Raw genomic sequence first — 22,495 nt, 5'->3', positions numbered from 1 at the left:
ATGTCCATGTGTATTTCAGAACGACGTCCTGATTTTAGATTATGGTCCATCTGTAGGGTGCCTGTGCTGAATCAGCGGTCCTTGTGAGCAGCAGTTTAGACATGGGAAACCTGTGAAAATTGTGTCCTTCAGTCATGGCCCAGACACAAACCGTGTGAGTCAGAATTAAAAAATATGAGGTTGGCTGCTATGAGCTTGGCTAGCTCATAGGAAGCATAAGTCAAGGTCCAAACATACGTTTAGTATTAAGCATTCTTGGTCTGTTATGGACTAGTCTGACACTGTAGACATCAAATTAGAGATTGTCTGAATACATGGTGACTCCTGATAGAGGCCTACCTCCTGTTCACAGCAGCTCTAACATAACTAATGTGTCCCGTGTCCATATTGTGTCTTTGCTGGGTAAATGTACTTTGATGGCCTGATGAGCTTTGCTAGCCTGATGTGTGCATTTTGAATGACCTACCCTGTTTTTTACTCCACTTAACTTGACAGACAGTGCACTGGAGGATTTTCCTATTAGGATTCTACTACTCCATCGTTCCAGATTATGAGGGGATTGGGGGAGAGGAGGTAACAGTCTGACTCTACTTCATGGGCACAAACCTCAGAACCTGTTCCCTATGGGAAGAATGCCTATTGGTCTCTCCTGTAAAAGTTTGCGGGCTCCCCTGTAACTGGGTTTCATCCACACCTTTGTGTGAGAAACACGTGGAGATAGTGCATGTATGTTTTGTGTATGTTTACAAAGGTAAGAGCGAATACTGGGGTCCATTTTAAACACTTGATGAGTCCACCTGAAGAATTGTGTTCATGCTTTAAGGGACACCGTCTTGGGAACTTGGGAGTAGGAGAGACCTCCCCTAAAGAGAGAGTAGGCTTCGCCCAGTCAAAGTGAAATCCTCCCTCCCCCTTCTACTAGCTGTGTTTCATTTGAGCACAGTCCAGATTCACTTTGTGACTAATTCAAACTGGTCCGGCCTTCTGTGCAGGAAAGCAACAACATTTAGAGGACAAAGTGGAAGATGGGCGAAGTGTGTCAAGCCATGAAGATATTGTTTGTAGTCGTAGTTGACCTCAAAACATTCAGTCCAGTTCACATATGAAGCCTTAAGGCCCAATACAAGCCCCTGTCCTATGGGAACTAACAACATTGAAAGATGTTACCACGATTGGTTCAGTAAGAGATAAGGGTCAGTAAAGATAGATAGCCCTGGGAACTCAGTAGTGGGTATTTATGCACTAGTAAGCTTGTCCTCTTACAGAAAACTTAGAATAGTTCGAGATTTGAACTGTGCCCTGATTGGACAATAGTGACCACAGTCATCATCCGCTCAAGCATCAGCCATCGTGTTATCCAGCCTTGAACACAGGGCCACCAGACATATCAAAGCAATCTTGCAACATTCTGTGATTTCTTTCGCTGGCATATCTGTCCCACTGACTCACTCTCCCGAGATTGTTTTGTAAATTTTATAGCAAAAGGTCTGTTGAGCTCCAAAGTCCTCTGCATCCACCCAGTGCAGCCCTATTGATAACATTGAATATATGCCCAAATGTTACTAAAAAAATCTTGTGCTTTGGGTGTAAATTCTATAAAAAATAATTGGGGGCATATCTCTGCCCAGGAGGTGGTATAACCCTATGCCCTACTAGAGTAGTCCTTTACTGCACTATTCCAGGAGTACCTGAAAGAAGTGACTTTGGGAGCAGTGGTATTGGAGGCCCTTGTTGTGTGGGGGTCCAGTGAGGTTCTGTAGCGATCCGAACCCGTGTTTTCGGTATCGTAGTACTGACACGATTTTGGTACCAGTGAACCGTAAATGATCCATTGTGTATGTGGCAGTGTTTTCGCTGTGCTACTAGCACGGATACACTGAGAAATAGGGCATTCTGTTGAAAACACACGGCATCCATTTTAGATACGGCGTCCATTTTGTCTCTTGCCCTCACATAGTCAATGGACGAACGTTGACCCCAGCTGAATCACCTTGTTAGGGACACGTAGGCTTTAGTTCAGGAAGGCTGATGCTGCGTGACTTGGCAGAAGCTGCCTCCCTTGCCTGAAGCCAGTCCTGTTATACTGGTTCTCGTGTTCGTTGGCCTGACCACGATTAGGAGGCCGAAGACAGTAGCCGTGTCCGTTTTATGACCCACAAGCATCTCTTATCCTGCTTTTCTATCTTCTACACCTGGCCCTGCTCCTTTCCTTCTGGGCTTTTACTATGGGGAGGAAACATTTTTTACGATGAGGCGGATCGATCTATGAATAGAAAACTGACATGAAGACTTGATCGAATACTGGAAACTTGCAAATAATTATCGCTGATATATGTTTATTGTTCTGTTTGGGATAACGGGCTAGGCATGGAAGATATTTTAACAATGTTGACTAAAGTCATTTTCCATGTATATAAGGAGCGACCCACTTTGTACAAATGGAACAGTCTCCTAGAATCTGCCTTTGTGTGGTTCCTGTGACTTCTGTATCCCTGCAGTAAATAAACCTTGGTCTCTGACGCCACCATCGAGAAGCCCGTGTCTCTGTTTATTTGTGCACCGAGACAGGAAGGAACTCAGGGGTCTTTTGGGTGTTGTTTCCCTGACACCTCTGGACTCTAGAAAGTCTAGAACCTCATTTGGCGCCCAACGTGGGGCGACGTCAACTGGTACCGGTCCAAAGCCTGAAGATTTCGAGGAGCTTCGTGTGGAGATTCCGGAGGGAGGTACCCCGCTTCATCGATCCCTGCATGTCGTAAAAGTGGCCCGACGATCTCTTCCACGAGGGTTCCCGTTCCCAGACGGCTACAGAGGACGTCTGCCCTGACTGTCGCCCTGTCTTGGACCTCAGGTGCAGACCTTAGTACGGCGAGACGTAGACGGGTTCTCCTTGGTGACGTCTTCGACATTTCAGTTAAGTATTAAGTGGGTCGCACCCAGTTTGGTTGCTCTTGGTTGCTCTTGTAAGGATTTATCATTGGTTGACAGATAATCCTTTTGTTTTCTGGATATACGCTTGTTTTGGATACTCTTGGTTGCGTTTGTAGATTATCACTGGTTGCTCTTGTCAAAGATAATCTTTGGTTTTTGGTAGTGGTTCATTTGGATGCTCTTGGTAGGCCTAAGTTCTTTGCACATTTGGTTAGACTCTTGTCCTTAGTTTGTAATGGCTAGTCGTAGTAATTGTTTCCTGTCCTGGTTAAGTTGCAACAGGGATTCCCGGTTGGAGGACTCGTGTCCGGTTCCTCCGATTGGAACTCCAACGTATGAGCTCTACTGTAAACATGGTGTGGGTCCTATCACTTACAATGAAGTGTGGGTCCGATACACCAGGAAAGATGGTGTCCTTAGTTGGCCACCACATGGTAGCTTCGAAACTGAAATTCTAGATAACCTGGAAGTAAAATTATTTAAGAAGAAAGCCCGGCCGGCAATGTTTGATTCTTTTCATTTTTGGCATAAGGAAGCCAGACAGAGAGAAATAAGAAAAAGGAAAAAGGAACAGAAAGAGAAAGGTTTGACTCTGATGCGGTCTGCTAGGCAGTTGCATATCAACGAGACTGAAAAAGCAATAGAGGTAGCGAATAGAGAGCATAATTTGGCGATTGACAAGTGCTACCCTGCCTTGCCATCGTGTCCTGCTAAGCCAGCAGAGGACCCCGAAAAGGACCCCCTGTTGTCTTATCTTTTGAGATCGCCTCCACCGTATGCACAGGGTGTTACGGCACCACAGTTGCCACCTGTTGTACAACCGGCTGTTGGTCAGCCTGGAATAGTTGTTCCTCCTCTTTTGATCCAAGCTCCTGTCCTTCCTGTGGTTAATGTTCCTCCAGCACCCCCTCTTCCTGGGTTGCCTATTCCGCCTGTGCCTGTCGTTTCGCAAACTGCTTTGCCCACTACTCCTACCCTTACAATTTCATCTGCTCCAGCTTCCTTGTCCCCGACCTCTGTAAACATTCTGACTCCGCTTTCTGGTCGTCGGAAAATAACTGACTCTGTAACTAATATTTTAACCCCTTTTTACAGGTCTTTAATTAAGACCCCCGTTTCTGACTCTACACAGAGACGTAGTCAGCTTCCTGGTCCCCAGGAACGAGAAATGTTAGATTCGACAGCTCTTAGGTGGGTTTCGAAAACTGTGAAATACGATGCACAAAGGGTGTTGGATACGTTTATGCAATGGAATGAACCAACTCAGCGATACGTATTTGATGTGATGTGTTCCCTTTTGCGTGAGGAATGGGATGATGATTTCTTGGATTCAGTTCCCGCTGATTTGATATATACTCAGCAAAGATTCGCTGCAGGAATGATAGTGGGTCCGGACGTAAAGGAAGCAATAGAACTGATTTTAGCATACAGGTCTGATTCTCCTCTTCGATTACCAAGGGACCCAGATGGTTCTCCGATTACTAGGAAGAAGCGAGGTCAGTATCCGATGAGGGAAGTCCCGCCGATATGGCGCGAAGCAGTTCAAGCTAATGCGAATCTTGGTATTCAAGCAGCTCCAGCACAGTTTCAGAGAGTGTGGATACACATTCCGTGGAAACGGGCTGAAGTTTTAGCAGTAAAACAGACATTGCCAGACCCGCGCAAGAATCCTGCTGGTTATTATAAAGAGTTGACCCAGACAGTTCAAGCTTGTGTCATGAATTTGGCAGACATTGAGATGCTTTTCGGCAAAGTAGTGCCACAGCCTATTTGGGCTAAAATTCGCCATGAGGATCATCAAGTTGCCTTAGGAGGTGATTGGCCAGCTATTGTAGCGGCAGATGCACAACAAATTGGTGGTGCTAAACCTGAGCCCCTGATCGCTGCTTTGCCTGGCAGAATAATCAATTTGATGAAAACTCTGATGCCGGCGTTACGTGTCAACTGGGATAAATTATCAGCATGCAAGCAAAAGAAGGATGAAAGTGTCTCTGATTTCTTCACCAGATTTGAAGAGACTTTCGTAGACCACAGTGGTCAAGATATGAGTACTGAGGGAGGCCAGAGATTGTTTGTCGACAAGTTTGTGTTTAATTTATTGCCTGAATTAAGTAATAAGTTGAAGGATTCTGAGAGTGCATGGGCGGTATCGACGACCGCACAGATACTTGCAACTGCTCAGTATTACGAAAATAGAGAAAAAGAAGAGAAGGAAAAGTCAGAGAAGAAGACGAAAGACTTGAAAACTAAAGTTCTTTTGAAACAGGCGTATCCGCCTCGCTCGAATCAGTCAGATTCACAGCAGCGACCCCAGTTTCAGCAACAGCCACAGTTCCAGCAAGGAATGTCCCAAAGGTTTGATTATGGTATTCCACGACAACAGTTAGCATGGAATCAGTGTGCCTATTGTAAAAAGGAGGGTCATTATAAGAATGAGTGTCCAGTTCTGCATCCACAAACTAGCGGTGTCCCCACTCCGAGAGGCCGTGGTGGTTTCATGCAAGCTCCTAGAGGCAGAGGACGCGGTGCTGTGCCTCCACAGACTGATCGTTCCTCTAATTATTTTGATCAGCAGAATGTGCCATCGGGTAGATCTCAACAATACCATGTTGAAGATTATTATGAGGGTAATGGAGAAGTATAGCAAAGTGAGTACTAGGACAGCCATAGGCAAAGAGAGGGAGTAGTATCAGTTCCAGCCGATCAGAGTGGACCTTATGTCGCTGTAGCTACATCCGGTGTGATTGAACCGTTTCTGTTGGATACTGGTGCGGCAAAAAGTTCAATTATGCATGCGAAACTCCCTGGCGCACCTTTGTCTGGCTTAACCAACATTTCGGTAGGATTCTCAGGCGCCCCTGTTCACAACCCTGTCTCTGGTCCTTTGTCCATTTCTGTTGGACCATGTCATCTAGAAGCACCCCTTATTCTAACGACTGGTTGTAATGAGAACCTGCTTGGTCTAGATCTGTTAAAACGCCTGCATGCGACATTGTACTGCTCTCCTTCAGGAGTACAGCTCACGTTGGGTGAGAGAGTGATCTCTCCAATGTATTTGTCAATGGATAAGCTCCCACCGGAGCTGCGTTCTCTTCCTGATACTCTTTGGGCAACTGGTCCTAACGATGTAGGTCTTTTGGAAATTCCTCCTTATGTGGTGAGTTTGAAGGCGAATGTTAGATTTCCACGAATCCCACAGTATCGGATTTCAAATGAAGGTGAATGTGCGCTTTTACTGATCGTGCAGGACTTGATACAGAAAGATGTGATAGAAGAAACTAGAGGAAATGTATGCAACAGTCCTGTTTTGCCGATTTTAAAACGCACTGATCCTTCCAAACTTCTACTAACTGCGACTTTGTTGTTCCACGATTTAAGCTTGCTAGGATGGGGGGACGGACCTTTTCTCATCTAGGTCCCAAATACTGGAACACATTACCCACCTCTCTGAAAACCGAAACTAATCTATTCATTTTTAGGAAAAAACTGAAAACTTTTCTTTTTTAAAATATTCCTTGCTGCTCTATTCTGATCTGTGGTGTTGTCTGATAGATCTGTGTTTTCCTTCTTGAGTCTATCCCTTGCGCCGGGAAACCCACTGCGGGTAGCTGTTGCGCGATATAAGTTCAAATAAATAAATAAATAAATAAAAACCTCCAGTCTACAGACTAGTGATTGACCTTAGAGAGGTTAATAAAATTGTGGTTCCGCAATTTCCTGTGGTCCCGGATATCACTGCATTACTGACATTAATTCCTGCTTCAGCTGCGTGGTTTTCAGTGATTGACTTGAAGAATGCCTTCTCCAGCATTCCGATAGCCGAAGACAGTAGGGATATTTTTGGTTTCTCCTTAGGTGGTCGTAGCTTCAGATTCAAACGCGCTCCACAAGGCTATTGTGAGAGCCCTTCGATTTACAGCCAAGCATTAAAAAGTCATTTAGATACCTTTTTACTTCCTCCTGGTGCTGCTCTTATCCAATATGTAGACAATCTCTTAGTGGCTGCTGATGACGAGGAAACGTGCAAAACAGCTACAATTTCTTTGCTGCATCATTTATCAGACTTACATCACAAGGTGTCACCTTCTAAACTACAATATTGTTGCCAAGAAGTGACCTATTTAGGTCATCTTTTGTCAGAAGAGGGAAGAAGGTTGACCCCAGAGAGAATTAAAGCAATTTCGCAGATGACTGTACCAAGCACACAGAGAGAAGTGCGTGCGTTTTTGGGTATTACGTCATATTGCAGACAATGGATCCCAAATTTTTCTCTTATGGCAAAACCATTGGTGGCTCTGACTGGAAAAGGTGTTCCGAGTCCTTTGCCATGGTCTGATGAATGTCAGCAGAGCTTCTCTGATTTGCGTGATGCGTTGTGTTCAGCTCCTGTGTTGGGTACTCCTGACTATAGTAAGCCGTTTACACTATATGTCCACGAAAGAGAGGGTTACGCGTTGAGTGTTTTGACGCAACAATTCGGTGACAAGCAACGACCTTGTGCGTATTTCTCATCGACATTAGATCCGGTAGCCAGAGCATTGCCAAGTTGTTTGAGAGCTACAGCAGCAGCTGCAGTGTCCATTCGACAGTCTGCTGAATTGGTCATGAACAATATGTTAGTAGTCATGGTTCCGCATACCGTGGATACACTCATGAATCGAACGAAAACTCAGCACCTCACCAGTGCTAGACTATCAGGCTATGAGCTGACGCTTTTGGCAAGTCACATTCAGATTAAGCGGTGCAGCATATTGAATCCAGCAACACTGTTGCCGACTACTCAGGAGTCGAGTGATTTGGAACCCCATGATTGTTGCTTCAGAACTGAGGAAGAGACAAAAGGACGGATTGATTTAAAAGATACTCCATTACTAGATCCAGATGGTATTTTGTATGTGGACGGATCTTGTTTTAAACTCCAGAATGGTGATGTGACTAGTGCGTACGCAGTTACGACTTTGAGCACGATTGTTGAGACTGCAAGAGTGAGTCAGAATTCTGCCCAAGCTGCAGAATTAATTGCATTGACGAGAGCGTGTGTTTTAGCTGAGGGTAAGAGAGTGAATGTGTTTACTGATAGTCAATATGCCTTCGGCGTAGCACACAGTTTCGGTCGTTTGTGGAAGGAAAGAGGTTTCCTTACGTCCCATGGGACTAAGATCCAACATGGACAATTAGTCAATGACCTGTTGGAATCTCTGACCTTACCAAAGGAAGTTGCGATTGTGAAATGCAGTGCCCATCGAAAGGTTACGGATGACGTTGGTCGTGGGAATGCGTTCGCAGATGAGGTCGCTAAGGAGACGGCCAAGAATATGATGAGTCGAATGTATGTTGCAATGTCTGCAAGGTGGATTGCTGAATCAGGGATGTGCGAGAATACGATTGAAAGTGTAAAGGCAATCCAGAATGAAGCTACCGAAAGTGAGAGGAATGCATGGGAGGAGAAAATGGGTAAATTGGATTCGAATGGATGTTGGATTGATTTGTCAGAGCATCAGCGATGGATATTGCCTGATGCGTATGTACTTGCGGTGGTTACGATGGCTCATGGAATAGCGCACATCAGTACGAAAGGTATCAGTAAGATGTTAGCTCCCGTATGGAAGAATGATGGGATTGCTAAGTGTGCGGAGAGAGTGGTGAAAAATTGCATGGTATGCCTGATGCATAATCCTGGCAAGGGAACCCCAACCCCAGCTGGTCATTTTGCTCCCCCTTCTTGTCCATTTGAAGTAATCCAGTTAGATTTTATCCACATGGACAGGTGTAACAACCTCAAATATGTCCTAGTGGTAGTCTGTGCGTTTTCGAGATGGATTGAAGCTTATCCGTTAAAGGATAACACTGCCCTGTCCACTGCCAAAATCCTCCTCAAAGAATATTTCCCTAGGTACGGCATGCCACGGATTGTATGGTCGGACAATGGAAGTGAGTTCGTAGGGAAAGTTATGCAAAGTGTGTGTGCAGGTTTGGGAATTAAGCAAAAATTCCACAGTGCGAATCATCCACAGTCAGCAGGTCTGGTTGAGGGGTACAATGGTACCTTGAAGCTGAAACTTGCTAAAATCCAAGCTTCCACTGGTTTATCCTGGCCAGATGCACTGCCTTTGGCCTTACTGTCTACCAGAGCGACTGTACACTCTCGAATAGGGCTTAGCCCATATGAGATTGTGTTTGGTCGCCCTGCTAATGTTTGGGGAGTTCCGAGGCCCAAGGAATTCAATCAGATCGAATATCCAATGTTGATTGATTACCTTTTTGACCTGACTGCTAAATTGAGTCTTATTCATCAACAGGTATTTGAAACCTTGCCTAAGCCGCCAGAGGGTCCAGGACACGCACTGAAACCCGGGGATTTTGTTCTCGTAAGGAACTTTGGATGAACCCGAAACCTTCAGCCACGATTTGTTGGTCCTTTTCAAGTGCTCCTGGCCACAAAAACTGCTGTACGCCTAGCCGGCAGGAAAAATTGGGTGCACGCTACCCATACGAAGCGTGTGCCTCTCCCACTCCCCTATGACAGTTGGGTTAGACAGGGAATTGGTGTTTCCGAGACCGAACCTGTTCCTAGGCTTGTCCCTTTCAGCGATGCAGAGTATACAACGGACAGACAAACTGAAACACAGAACTCTGACACCACACCAGGAACTGTTTCTTTGAACCCTGAACAGAGCACTGTACAAAGTGAACATTTGCCACCTGTGGATTTGAACATTGCTGCATCTTCAAATCCGTTGTTTCGAGATCAGACACAACCTGAAAAATTCCGTTACAACTTGCGTTCTCATTCTATGAACCAATAACATTGCATAAGTACTGGTCTATTTGAAAACTGATTGATCTTACCATATTCTTTTCAGTCAGGAAGTTTTGCTCATGAATTTTTGTTTTTTTACCTTGCCATCTGGGTTGCCGTAGGGTCGTAACGTGTGCCTAGTTTAACTTGCAGGGGACCAGACACAAGGTCGGTTTCTTCTGTTTATTTTGGGAACTCCCAGGGTAGACAGAGGCATTTTTAACAGGTACAAATCATCCGATTGCGAACGGCTGTAGAGGATGGAGCTTCCTGAACTGCGACGAGTTAACGCTATCAATACTCGCAAGACAAATTTGTACAAAATTCTGCATAGCAAATGTTTCATAATGCAATGTGCTCTGACATGTCTGACTGTTTTAATAACTTTGGTGGGCGGAATTGTTTTCGGTATCCAGTTAATTTTTGCACCAGTTACATCTGCAGTACCTCCAAATGTTTCTGTTTCTCCGACTATTGTTTCTCCTCATTCTTTCCACCCTTTTCCTGCACATGAGCAAGCTCGACGCTCTGAGTTTATAAATAACACTTTCATTCAGCTCTTGCACCAACACCAACTGGTAGTAAATACAACGAACTGCTGGGTGTGCGGTCTGATACCACATACCATGGACAAGAGTATCCCCTATCTGGTTCTGCCCTTTAGTTATAATGGATCATTTTGGGCATTTCAGACCATGTTCGTTTATGCTCTTGAGACCTATCCCCCGCGACCTCCGCGTTCCACTAGGTATAACTCTGCTAATAGAGCCTTGGTAAAGGGAATTACTGACATGGTTAGTGATGTCAATGACACTCCGTTTATTCCCAAGGATGAATTGCGAGTTTATATGGGTTGGAATGCTACGGAGTATGGCATTAGTTTGGTTGAGAACAAGCGTAAGAGCTCGACTCCGATTTGGGTCCTACCCCACCAAGGTCAAGTCTGTTTGCAAGGGAATGGGAGAAACCCGAGAGCTCGGTTAGGGAAGAGTGACTGTACTGAAACGTACGTTTTTCCAGCACAGTCTTCCCCAGCATTCTTAGCTGCTAAGGGTACCTATTTTGTCTGCCAAGACAGAGCATATACATGGCTGCCGGCTGACTTTTCAGGCTCCTGTTATATTGCCCGACTGTTACCTCCGACATAGACTGCTGCACCGGATTATCACAAGACTAGATTTGTGAGAGGTATCTTCGACAAAGAAGATACTGCTGGCCAAGAAGCAGGAGATTTTTTTAAGGGTTTCCTTCCGTTCTGGGGGCCCATGGCCAATAGTAGGAACTTGCGTCAACTAACACGGGTAGTTGAATCCACTATCACTGAAACTGCCGGTGCCCTTAGTAACCTGACAGCTGAGCTCCAGGCGGATCGCCTCATGACGTTGCAGAACCGTATGGTTCTTGACGTAATACTTGCAGATCGAGGTGGAGTATGTAAGATGATCCAATCGAGTTGCTGTGTTTTTATTCCTAATAATGCTCCAACAGTGTACGAGGCCATTTCTAAGTTACACAAGATCGCTGACTCTATTCACGTAGATAAAGGTGATTGGTCGCTGATGGGATGGCTTTGGAATCTGTTATCTGCGTGGGGATGGAAGGTTCTGATGGTCATTGGTGTTATGTTGGTGTTCCTATTCTCATGCTGTCTCGTTGTTCAGTGTGGTCCTGCCTTATGTGGCCACTGTGCCGCAACATGCGTAAGAAGGCCGCCTGTTTTGGGAGAGACGTTACGAGATAGAATGATGCTCCAGCACCATATCAGTGACTTAATGAATATAGAGATAGACTCTGACATAGAGTGAGTTATTGCCTATGTAAGGGCAAAAGGACTTAAGTCTGAGGTTCTGTAGCGATCCGAACCCGTGTTTTCGGTATCGTAGTACTGACACGATTTTGGTACCAGTGAACCGTAAATGATCCATTGTGTATGTGGCAGTGTTTTCGCTGTGCTACTAGCACGGATACACTGAGAAATAGGGCATTCTGTTGAAAACACACGGCATCCATTTTAGATACGGCGTCCATTTTGTCTCTTGCCCTCACATAGTCAATGGACGAACGTTGACCCCAGCTGAATCACCTTGTTAGGGACACGTAGGCTTTAGTTCAGGAAGGCTGATGCTGCTTGACTTGGCAGAAGCTGCCTCCCTTGCCTGAAGCCAGTCCTGTTATACTGGTTCTCGTGTTCGTTGGCCTGACCACGATTAGGAGGCCGAAGACAGTAGCCGTGCCCGTTTTATGACCCACAAGCATCTCTTATCCTGCTTTTCTATCTTCTACACCTGGCCCTGCTCCTTTCCTTCTGGGCTTTTACTATGGGGAGGAAACATTTTTTATTGAGGCGGATCGATCTATGAATAGAAAACTGACATGAAGACTTGATCGAATACTGGAAACTTGCAAATAATTATCGCTGATATATGTTTATTGTTCTGTTTGGGATACCGGGCTAGGCATGGAAGATATTTTAACAATGTTGCCTAAAGTCATTTTCCATGTATATAAGGAGCGACCCACTTTGTACAAATGGAACAGTCTCCTAGAATCTGCCTTTGTGTGGTTCCTGTGACTTCTGTATCCCTGCAGTAAATAAACCTTGGTCTCTGACGCCACCATCGAGAAGCCCGTGTCTCTGTTTATTTGTGCACCGAGACAGGAAGGAACTCAGGGGTCTTTTGGGTGTTGTTTCCCTGACACCTCTGGACTCTAGAAAGTCTAGAACCTCAGTAAGTGATAGCACCCACATGTTAGCAGCGGTGACCACTGAATGGCCCAGGCCAGTATCCCACTCATACTAAATCGTTGTGGGTGAACCGAATCTGAACAAACTTTCAGCTAATTTATCGTTCTTGTAATTAATTTGAGGTTCCAGATTGAAGGTCAGCGCCCATGTTCCTTTTCGTGCACAGCCATGCCTTTCTTTTATTTCTTCTCTTTGTTTGGAGCTGAGAAGGCTTTATGTGTTAATGGAGCATGTTTAAGTTTGATTGTCAGACAGGAAAACATGCTTACTGATTGATTAATGGAGGTTGTGCTGATATCAAATCATTACATGAGATTTGTTGGAAGCGAAGTGATAATGTGTTTTTAGTCTGGCGGCGTCAGGCAGTATGTAGTTTGGTTTTTTGGGAAGGGTACAGCTCTCTGAAAACTACTAGTTTGTGTTTTTTCTTATGTGAATAGGGTGCAAAACATGTTGAGAACCTGGTAGTTTCTGCTACAGATGTTAAACTTTACTAGCACGCCAGAGACTTTTTACAGTGGCTTGATTCTCACAGGTTTTGTGTGGTATAATCCTCTTACTGTCTTCAGGTAGCGTTTATTTGGAATCTTATGGCGTTCCATGCCAGGCACTTATCTAGCATTGTTTTCATCTTTCATTCTGTGACCTATAGTCCTGTATTTGAAATGTTGAAGCAACATTGCATGTTAAAGAATGCAAATCATATGAGAACGACTGCTAATCTAGTCATGCGTATGGGCACTCGTCACCATCATTCTGCGTGATAGCACTTTTACACCCATACTTCTAAGGGATCAGATAAAACTGCAAGTCCCAGAATGCAAAGTTATGCCACTTAAATAGGAGTGATTGGGGTTGTCACGCATTGCATCACAGTGCACTGTACGCAACTCTATAGCGATTTTTGGCATGGTAGTAGGATTGATATTCATTCAACTATGTGTTTGCAACAGAATGAGCGAGTTCACAAAAGATTTTTGTTGGCCCCAATACATGCCCTTTTTGGTCACTAAGACAGTTCTTGGTCCAAACACCTTGCACTACTGTATGATAAAAGCAGATATGTGCAGTTAGTAATGTGTGACAACAATATTTGTTTTTTTGCATTTTGTTGTAGTAGGGGATGTGCTGTGTTTTACGTTGCTTTTTTTGGTGCTGTAGTATTGTGTCATGTTGTTGTGTCGTACTGGGGTTGTAGTGCTCTCTTTTGGCTGCTTTGTTGTGTTTTATCATGTTATTTTTGTTGTATTGTTATTTTGCTCTTTGTTATGTTATTGGGTTTTGTTCTGTAGCCTGCTGAAATTACTTCAGAGATGTCAACAAATGCTGTTATATTCCATGGAAAAAGCAGCGCCTTTCTTTAATGTCGCAGTGACTATTAACCGCGGCGCAAATTCTTCCGCAGTGCAGGAGAATTAATGAGTGGGTGGGGTTGCGTCGGCCAACGGACGTGTGCAGCACCAGCGGGGTAGTGCTCGGGACGGCCGTTGGCTGATGCGAGCACGGAAAAGGTTAACCATTTTTCACTGTCTAAGGTGGACACATATCTCTTCCCAAGCTCTTCAGCTATTTATGGCACCAGTCAGCCCAAAACTGTTGCATAGACCATATTTTAAAGGAGCCCTTCCACTGCTTACTTTTGGTCATACTGACCCTTCTTTCTGATTGTAGGCACTTTCCTGCAGGTGTTCATATGAAGCACAGCAGCCCCTTGCCAAACATTTTTAAACTGTTTAATGTCAGTTTGATAAGTCAATCATGGAACTCTCATTGAAAGAATGAATATTGCAGGAGTCACTGGAACTGCCTTAAAATAGCTTACCTCCTTTCTTAAAGACAGGACCTTTAAGGTGTTTAACAAATCCTGCTTTTCAGACACCTTTGCGCTAAAGTATGGAGTACCGCTGGGCTCTAGACTGAGCCCTGCGCTCTTAAATTTGTACATACATCCTCTTACAGAAAATGTATTGTCTATTGGGATATAGATAGTGTCATATGCTGATGACATGCAATTGGTGTTTTTTCTTGTCCCCGAACATGGGCCCCAACCCTCATCTCTGGGGCCCTGTATGGAGAAGGTTGCAAGCTGGATGATCAGGTCCTGCCTCAAGCTAAACGGGGGCAAAACAGAACTATTGATACTAGGCAATGACCCCAACTTCCATCCGATGCTATGCAGGCCTGATTGCTTAGGTGCCTCCCCTACTCCCTAGGCTGTTATACAAAATCTGGGGATATGGTTGAATAAATCCCTGCCAATGGATACCCAGGCAACAAAACTATTGACCTGTTGCCATGGCCTTCCAAGAATGTTGCGGAAAATTCTTTACCTGCTCCCCCTTTTATCTAGAAGCCTTGTGGTTCAGGCACTAAATATGTCTTGTCTAAAATACAGGAACTCGCTATATCTGGGTGCACCCAAACTTGTAAATTGCAGAACGTGGCAGCCCACCTACTGCTCCCTATCCCACGATATCAATCGGTTCGGCAAGCCATGGCCACTCTCAATTGGCTTCCGGTAGACTAGAGAATGAAATTTAAAGCACTGTGTATAGCACACGGGCCCTCCATGCAACCGGCCCCCTCAATTACAACGTCTCATATCACCTTAAATGCTGTGCAGACCCTTAGATCAAGGGTCTCCAACCTTTTCTATAATGAGAGCTACTTCTGATCAGTGGAAGTTGTCATGAGCTACTGAAGGTTAAGTAACTCATGCATTGTAACCAGACACCCCTCACCCAGCTTCATTTCCTTTAAATCTAATGTCTATGTAGCCCGATACTATGGTTTGAACAAAATACTGTGATTAATGATACTATGATAGGGCTGCCTTGTGCCTCAGTGAGTGCATTGTCTGTGGGGATTTATGAATGTGTGTGAATGAAAGACATATATGTGTATGGGTAACTGAGAGCCTGTGTCGTATGTACTTGTGGCGCAGGACATACCTTTTGCCATCTGTCGCACCATTACACGCACTGATAAACAACAAACAAATCCTTGGGTCAGGGATGCCAAGACAAACAGGGAAGAGACTCTAGAGATTATCTCAGGTAGCTTGTGGGGGAATCCCTTTTCGGACGAAATCCCTCACCCACTATAGGTGGCATGCTTCATCAACTTGTTGCACTGCGCCCTCGACCCAACCAGTTTTGTTTCTTCTCGTCACACGGATTTAGTATATCCTAACAGAGTAGGAATAAAACATCTCTGAGCTCCTTCCTCTCAGAGAGGGAGTTGTTTGGCGGGACTAGGCCTTCCTGCCAAGAGGAGAATCCCAGTTGATTAAGCATGCCACCTATGGTGGGTGAGTGATTTCGTCCTAAAGGGGATTCCCCACAAGCTCCCTGAGATAATCTCTAGTGTCTCTTGCCTGTTTGCCTTGGCATCCCAGACCTAAGGATTTCTTTGTTGCTTATCAGTATTTTTGGGGGGATTTAATCCTTGCCGGCCATTAAACTTCCCTTGAGCCCCCTTCTCTGTTTTTATGTTAACCATTACTTGCACAACACAAACATGCAAAAAAATTTAAATGGGAGAAATTTAAAGTGTAGAATAATTTTCTGCAAAAATGTTAATAAGGAAAATTTTTCTGCACATTATATTACTCCCACTTAAAAAAGTGGCTACTTTTTTCAGTTATAAATATGACAAAGTGACCTCCAGCCACTGGGAGAAGGATGCCTGCTGTGTGTAAATGTGAAAATGGGAGAAAATTTAACTTAATAGTTTGTTCACCCCTGCTGCTCCCTCTCCCCAGCTGCATTAAGATAGCGCCGTAGATGCAATTAAAAGACCAAATATCCTGCAACCTCCATTATGGGGAATACAGGTTAACTATACCTCCATGTTGACACGCGTATATCACATATTCACTGAAAAAACCATAGGTTATAGACCATATATAGTTAGGAATTAGCATTTAGAAAACCTTATTTCACTCACACAAAACCATTGAAATTCCATATATAGTTAGTTGCACTAACTATATATCGCGCACCCGCAATCCACTGCTGATGATGTCACATATTACATCATTCATGACATGGTCAGTGACATCACTGATGACATCACTGATGACATCTCAAATGACATCACTGATGATATCTCTTTTGACATCAATGGTCACATCAATGATGATATCATTAATGTGACAATACAATGCATCTCCTCAACTTTAATATAACCTCTGTTACACCCAGTGTTAAATACAGAGTATAATTTTTGAAACCATTGACACACCAATACTAGTTACTACATACGCATTCACTGATTCCTACGTCTACACACACATTCACTCATTCACCCATACAATCATTCATACATACAATCACTCATCTTTACAACACTATCATATGCACTCATACACCTATACAGACACTCACACTCTGCCACTCATCCATGGAGTTACTCACACACCTAGTCAGTCCTGTAAAGAATCAATCACACTTCCATTTTCTAATCTACACAGTTAAACATAGAGTACCTTACATTTTCAAACATATACTAACACATACTTACTCTCTTATAGAATCACTGATACAAGTACACATTGATCTGCACAGAGTCACACACCTCCCAGCCAGCCATACACACACTCAGTCTCCCATACAAATACTTGTGCAACCAATCAATAACCCATATAGCTACTTATATAGCTACTGATCAACACATGCAGCAGCTTGCACAACAACAGACATACTGATGCACACTTTCAGACAGTTTAGTCACTAACCCGTGCATTTAGTAAGACGCATTTAATCACTCACTCATACAGTCAATCACGCACCTACTAAAACCTTCATTCAGACACTTATACATCCACTCATTCTTCAATATGTAAAACATATTTAAACTTTACAGAAACACATAATCACTGGATGTTGTCATCAGTGATGTCATCAGTGATGTCACTGACCATGTCATGAATGATGTAATATGTGACATCATCAGCAGTGGATTGCGGGTGCGCGATATATAGTTAGTGCAACTAACTATATATGGAATTTCAATGGTTTTGTGTGAGTGAAATAAGGTTTTCTAAATGCTAATTCCTAACTATATATGGTCTATAACCTATGGTTTTTTCAGTGAATTTTCAAGGTTTTGTAAATGCTAATTCCTAACTATATATGGTCTATAACCTATGGTTTTTTCTGTGAATTTCATTGTTTTTTTAACAGCTAATATCTGTAGCTGTAAAATGTATTCTTCTTTAAATCCAAAAATATATTTTATATGTTTATGAATAATTTTTTTTTAAAATATTTTTTTTTCTTCGTTCCCGCTTCGCGAATCGGGAAGCTTCCCGTTAGCTGACCTTGATGCCGCGAAATAGACCGCGAGCCGGTAAACGTTTCTTTACCGCAAGTGCCGCGTTAGAAAACAACATCGTGACGCCTCCCGTCCGCATGACGTTCCACGTTGTCGCGTGATACGTCATATGACGTGCTACGTTAGCGAACTGGTACGCGAAGCGAGTGCCAAAGCGCAGGTTTCTGGAAGCAAACCGGGAGGCCCTGCAAAGCGCTTAACGTAAACACAGCAAGTCATGTGACTTGGTAATAACACTTTTCATTGGTTCATTTCACTTTTGGTTTCCTAATGATGTAAGACTAGGTCATATAATCTAAAATGAACACTTTTGATTGGTTGAGAACTCTTGTTTTTCCCAAATGATGAAAATCCCTCCTTCTTTCCTCACTCTGACTTTCATCATTGTGAGAGAAAGACCCTTTGTGATCACTGAGCAATGGCTTCTTTAGTAGCTTCAGCTGGTGCTTCCCCACCACCTCCACCACATCCAAGGAAGAGTGGACCACCTGCTCAAGTTGTAATTCAACAAGAAGAAGAAGAAGAGGAACAGGAGGACGAGCACGAAGAGAGGCAGTTTTTGCCTGAGCAGCCCAAGACGTCTCACCGGAAAGAAAACTTCATTTGGCAATTTTTTAAAATTCCCAAAGGTCAGAAAAAAGTAAATGCAAGATACGTAACTTGCCTTATATGTCAAGATAGACTGTCCAGAGGGACCGACAAAAAATACAGTTTCGGAAACTACACAATGCATCGCCATATGACTAAGTGGCATCCTAACAACTACAGTGCTGCACAGTTTCGGAACGACCTAGATAATCTCCCTATTATGGCCAGAAGATCTGTTGTACCGGAAGTAACGGGACCAGAGGGCAGGGAGATGGTGCCAAATATACAAATGAGATTTGGTGAAGTAAAACACACCTGCGTATTTTGCGATGGATTCATTTCCTACGGAGAAAGAAGCATCACTCTGATCAACAGAGCTATTGACTATCATATGCAAGTTTGTCCGAAACGCCCAAAATAATAAATACTTCTTTTTTTTGTTTTGTTGCTCCTGTTGAGCCCTTTACAATGAATCGTTTTCATTGCCCCCTCCAAGAAAAACCCAAAAAAATATAAAACTGTTCCGAAAAATTCAAAAACATTAAAAAAATGTTCAGAAAAATAAAAAAAAAAGTTCTTTTCAGAACTACCTCCCCGTTATTAAAAAATTGGTACAATATTTGGAACTGTGCCAACCTCTATTTCTCTTAGTTCGCTTCCTAGTTCGCTCGCTGGTACGCGAACTGGAAGCGAACCAAAAACAGTAAGTATAAGGGAAGGAAACACACACTTATGTTAAAAGAAAGACAGCTATAGGGGAGTAAACTAGAGATACTATTACCCATAATCCACTACTGATGATGTCACATATTACATCATTCATGACATGCTCAGTGACATCATCAGCAGAGGATTGCGGGTTTTTTGGCAACATGCCTTATCCACGGTTTAATAACGCTGCCTTTTGCTTTATATAAGTTTTCAAATTGTATGAAATATATACCAATAGGTCTTTATGAACCTTTAGGTAGTGCTTTTGTTCATGAGGTCTGGTCGCTTCCATACACATACAGATGTTTCAAAGATGATCAAGAAGTTTATCTGAATGGAGAGGAATGCACTGAGACGCCAGATCATTCACTAATGTGTAGGCACATACAGTTACACGATTCATGCAACAAACACCGACCAAATATGGCTTGCGTGTTGCAAGGCACGCCAGTTCCTGCTATCATCCCCACGTTCAAGTTGTTGGAAAATGGTAGTTATTTGATGCTCAATAATGAAGATTGTTCTGAGTTAATTAAAAGTATTCCTTTTATCGTAACAGTAAGTGAACGGGTTATTTGCTGCAGAAATGTTCTATTTCCTCCCACACATGAACATAGGGAGTTTTCAATCTGGCCACAAATACCAACCTTGGGACACGTTTCAACGGCATGACAAGAATAAGAGCTCTTTTGTCTCAGAGAGAGGTGGCCTTGAGTTCGGCCCGTGAAACTTTCGTACTTCACATAGCGAACACCCGTACACAGGTTTGCCTTTCAATTTCAGCAACATGTTTCCGACTATCTTTAACGCATCCTCCACAAAATCCCTGGCACACTTTTTTAAAGTTGTTACCAGTGGTCTCGTGACTTCATTTGAGAAAATCTTTGGAGTCATCCCTGCTCCCTTTCATTCCATTTTCTCCACTCTGGTTCGTGGATTGCATTTTTACTTGCATTACCAGCGGACGCTCTTGTGCTTTTTTACATTTTTAAATATGGATGTCCCTCCTATGCAACCTCCGACCCTGCAGCTGCTGACACTGTTCCGCAATCGCATGCTAGAATATTATGGCACAATGCCGTTGGCGATATTAAGCACGGCATATGGATTATCTTTTCGGTTCTCCTACTTCACCTGTGTCCAGCCTGTATTTCACTGCCTGACCTGTGATTTCGATTGGGCCATTGATTTGTGTCTCTGCGGACCGGTTTCTCCTGACGTCGACTTTAATCAGCTGATGACTCCTATCATTACTCACGAGTTGATTTGTCCTGGCGAAAGGATTATGGCTGTGGCATTGATGCATGGACTACTTGGTCCCTGGAATTTACTGGCGGCAGCACAGTCTTTCTTGGAACACAGCTTTCTTGAAAACCCACCGAGCTGTCCTCTGATGGTGATAGAGGATCCGGTGCTGGGAGAGCACGTATGTTCTTTTCCGCTTTTAAATTGGATGGCTGAACTGTTTTCGGATGAAGACGGTGACTTCCTGTTGGAGGCTGTTGCAGCTTATTTTGCATACACAGTTATGTCATAGACCTTTTTCATGTTTCATATGCTGAGTACTAGCATTTCATTGACAATTCATTGACTTAATTGTCAAGTTTTTATTATTTACCTTGCCTATTGGCTTAAGACTCGATAAAGTACTTGGCTGTTTTATTTTTCTTTAGCATTGAATTTTCCTAGTTTTTAATGCTTTACCTTGCGGACCGTCCACATATAAACTTGCAATCTGCTCTCATGAGATGGCACTTCTATTATCTTATTCAGTTCGTTTCCGGATCATGAGGAGGTGTCATCTAGGTCCTGGATATCTTTACACCGTGTTAAGTTAGCATGGGCTCATTACCGGTTTAAACGCCATTTTTCCTTTTTTGCAACTTCTGCACACGACATTTAGTTGTTGCTTTAGCTTTCCACCTAGTAGTTCATCGTGGTTTACATGAGAATAATATGTTATTGGTCTACTATCTGCTTTACTTGTTAAACTATATCTGTACAGCGAGTGCTAAAGTTTCAAGAACAACACGATACAGAATTGTTATGAGGTCTGATCTCCACGACTTCATACTCATAACATAAGTGCAACTTCTGCCAATTCTGGGCATGAGGCGGGTTTTATATTGCTTTGCCGAACACACATACACAACAGTTGATGCGGTTCACATGAAGAGAGAGCTGGTGTATGCTGATGTGATTCCTTCAAATCTAAGACACTAAAGTATGGGCACGCCCTAAACCAACACAAAGAGACCTTCTTAGCAAATAATATAATATGTGTATTAGGGAGGGTGAGATATAAGCAGCCGCGGGCCGTGGAGGGAGTTACGGTGAGGCAGGGAGGCGGGGAGGGGGAGAAGCAGGGTGGAGCCCTCTCTACCTTGCCCCTCCCCCTCCCCGCCTCCCTGCCCCACCGTAACTCCCTCCACGGCCCGCGGCTGCTTATAAGTGTTGCTAACTCTTATTCATTTACAGCATGTTAACATACTGTCACCATTCGCTTTTTATGTACTAGTAACTATGCTGGTAATTTTGCTACTGATAATATGTGTACTTGTATTCTCCACCCTGCTTCTCCCCCTCCCCGCCTCCCTGCCTCACCGTAACTCCCTCCACGGCCCGCGGCTGCTTATAAGTGTTGCTAACTCTTATTCATTTAAAGCATGTTAACATACTATCACCATTCACTTTTTATGTACTAGTAACTATGCTGGTAATTTTGCTACTGATAATATGTGTACTTTTATTATCTAAGGTACTACGCCTGAGAAGACGGCATTAGTAAATAAACATTTCAAATACACATGTGTTCTTCTTAACTCCATGTTCTGGTTTCTAAGAAATATATAACGACCGACTGTTCATGAGTTCCACGTATCCTGAGGTACTATAAGTTCATATTATGGATTGTCTAAACATTGAGAGTTTGTTATATCCAATGTGACACTGTACCTAGCTTGCTAAATAGTTTTTGATTACTAACGTGAGTTTTGGGACACCCTAATTCGCCGAGGTTCCAATCCTCTGTCCACAGTTCTGTGTGAGAACAGAAACCCTGCGACAGGGGCACCCCCGACCCTTGCTGGACCTTCATCACACTTGCGATACAACTCCAGCAATGCGCCACCTTTACGGCACAGATACATCACGCATCTGTGCTGTTTTTGCCCCGTGATGCGCCGCATTGTAAATGCAGCACACCATAGGTGACGGAACAGCGGCACAGAATGACTAACACATCCCTGGTGATGCGCCAGTCATCATAAATCTATCCCTATGCTTCTTATCTTGTTAGAGATGAACCGCCATATGTATCATCAAAGTTATTTGCATTTCCTAAATAGCGAACTTTAAGGAATAAATAGCGATTCTTTACCATT

At 43.6% G+C, this 22,495-nt stretch overlaps 1 protein-coding gene across 1 annotated transcript in view; it reads right to left on the bottom strand.

Annotated features, from left to right (window-relative positions):
* Window positions 1-22,495, bottom strand: part of SCN1B (sodium voltage-gated channel beta subunit 1) — a 465,938-nt gene that overhangs the window by 90,646 nt on the left and 352,797 nt on the right. The window lies entirely within an intron of this gene.

This window comes from Lissotriton helveticus, chromosome 7 (assembly GCF_964261635.1).
Source record: "Lissotriton helveticus chromosome 7, aLisHel1.1, whole genome shotgun sequence".
NCBI lineage: Eukaryota > Metazoa > Chordata > Amphibia > Caudata > Salamandridae > Lissotriton > Lissotriton helveticus.
Note: the sequence above shows the minus strand (reverse complement) of the source record. Positions and strands in the feature narration are given on the sequence as shown.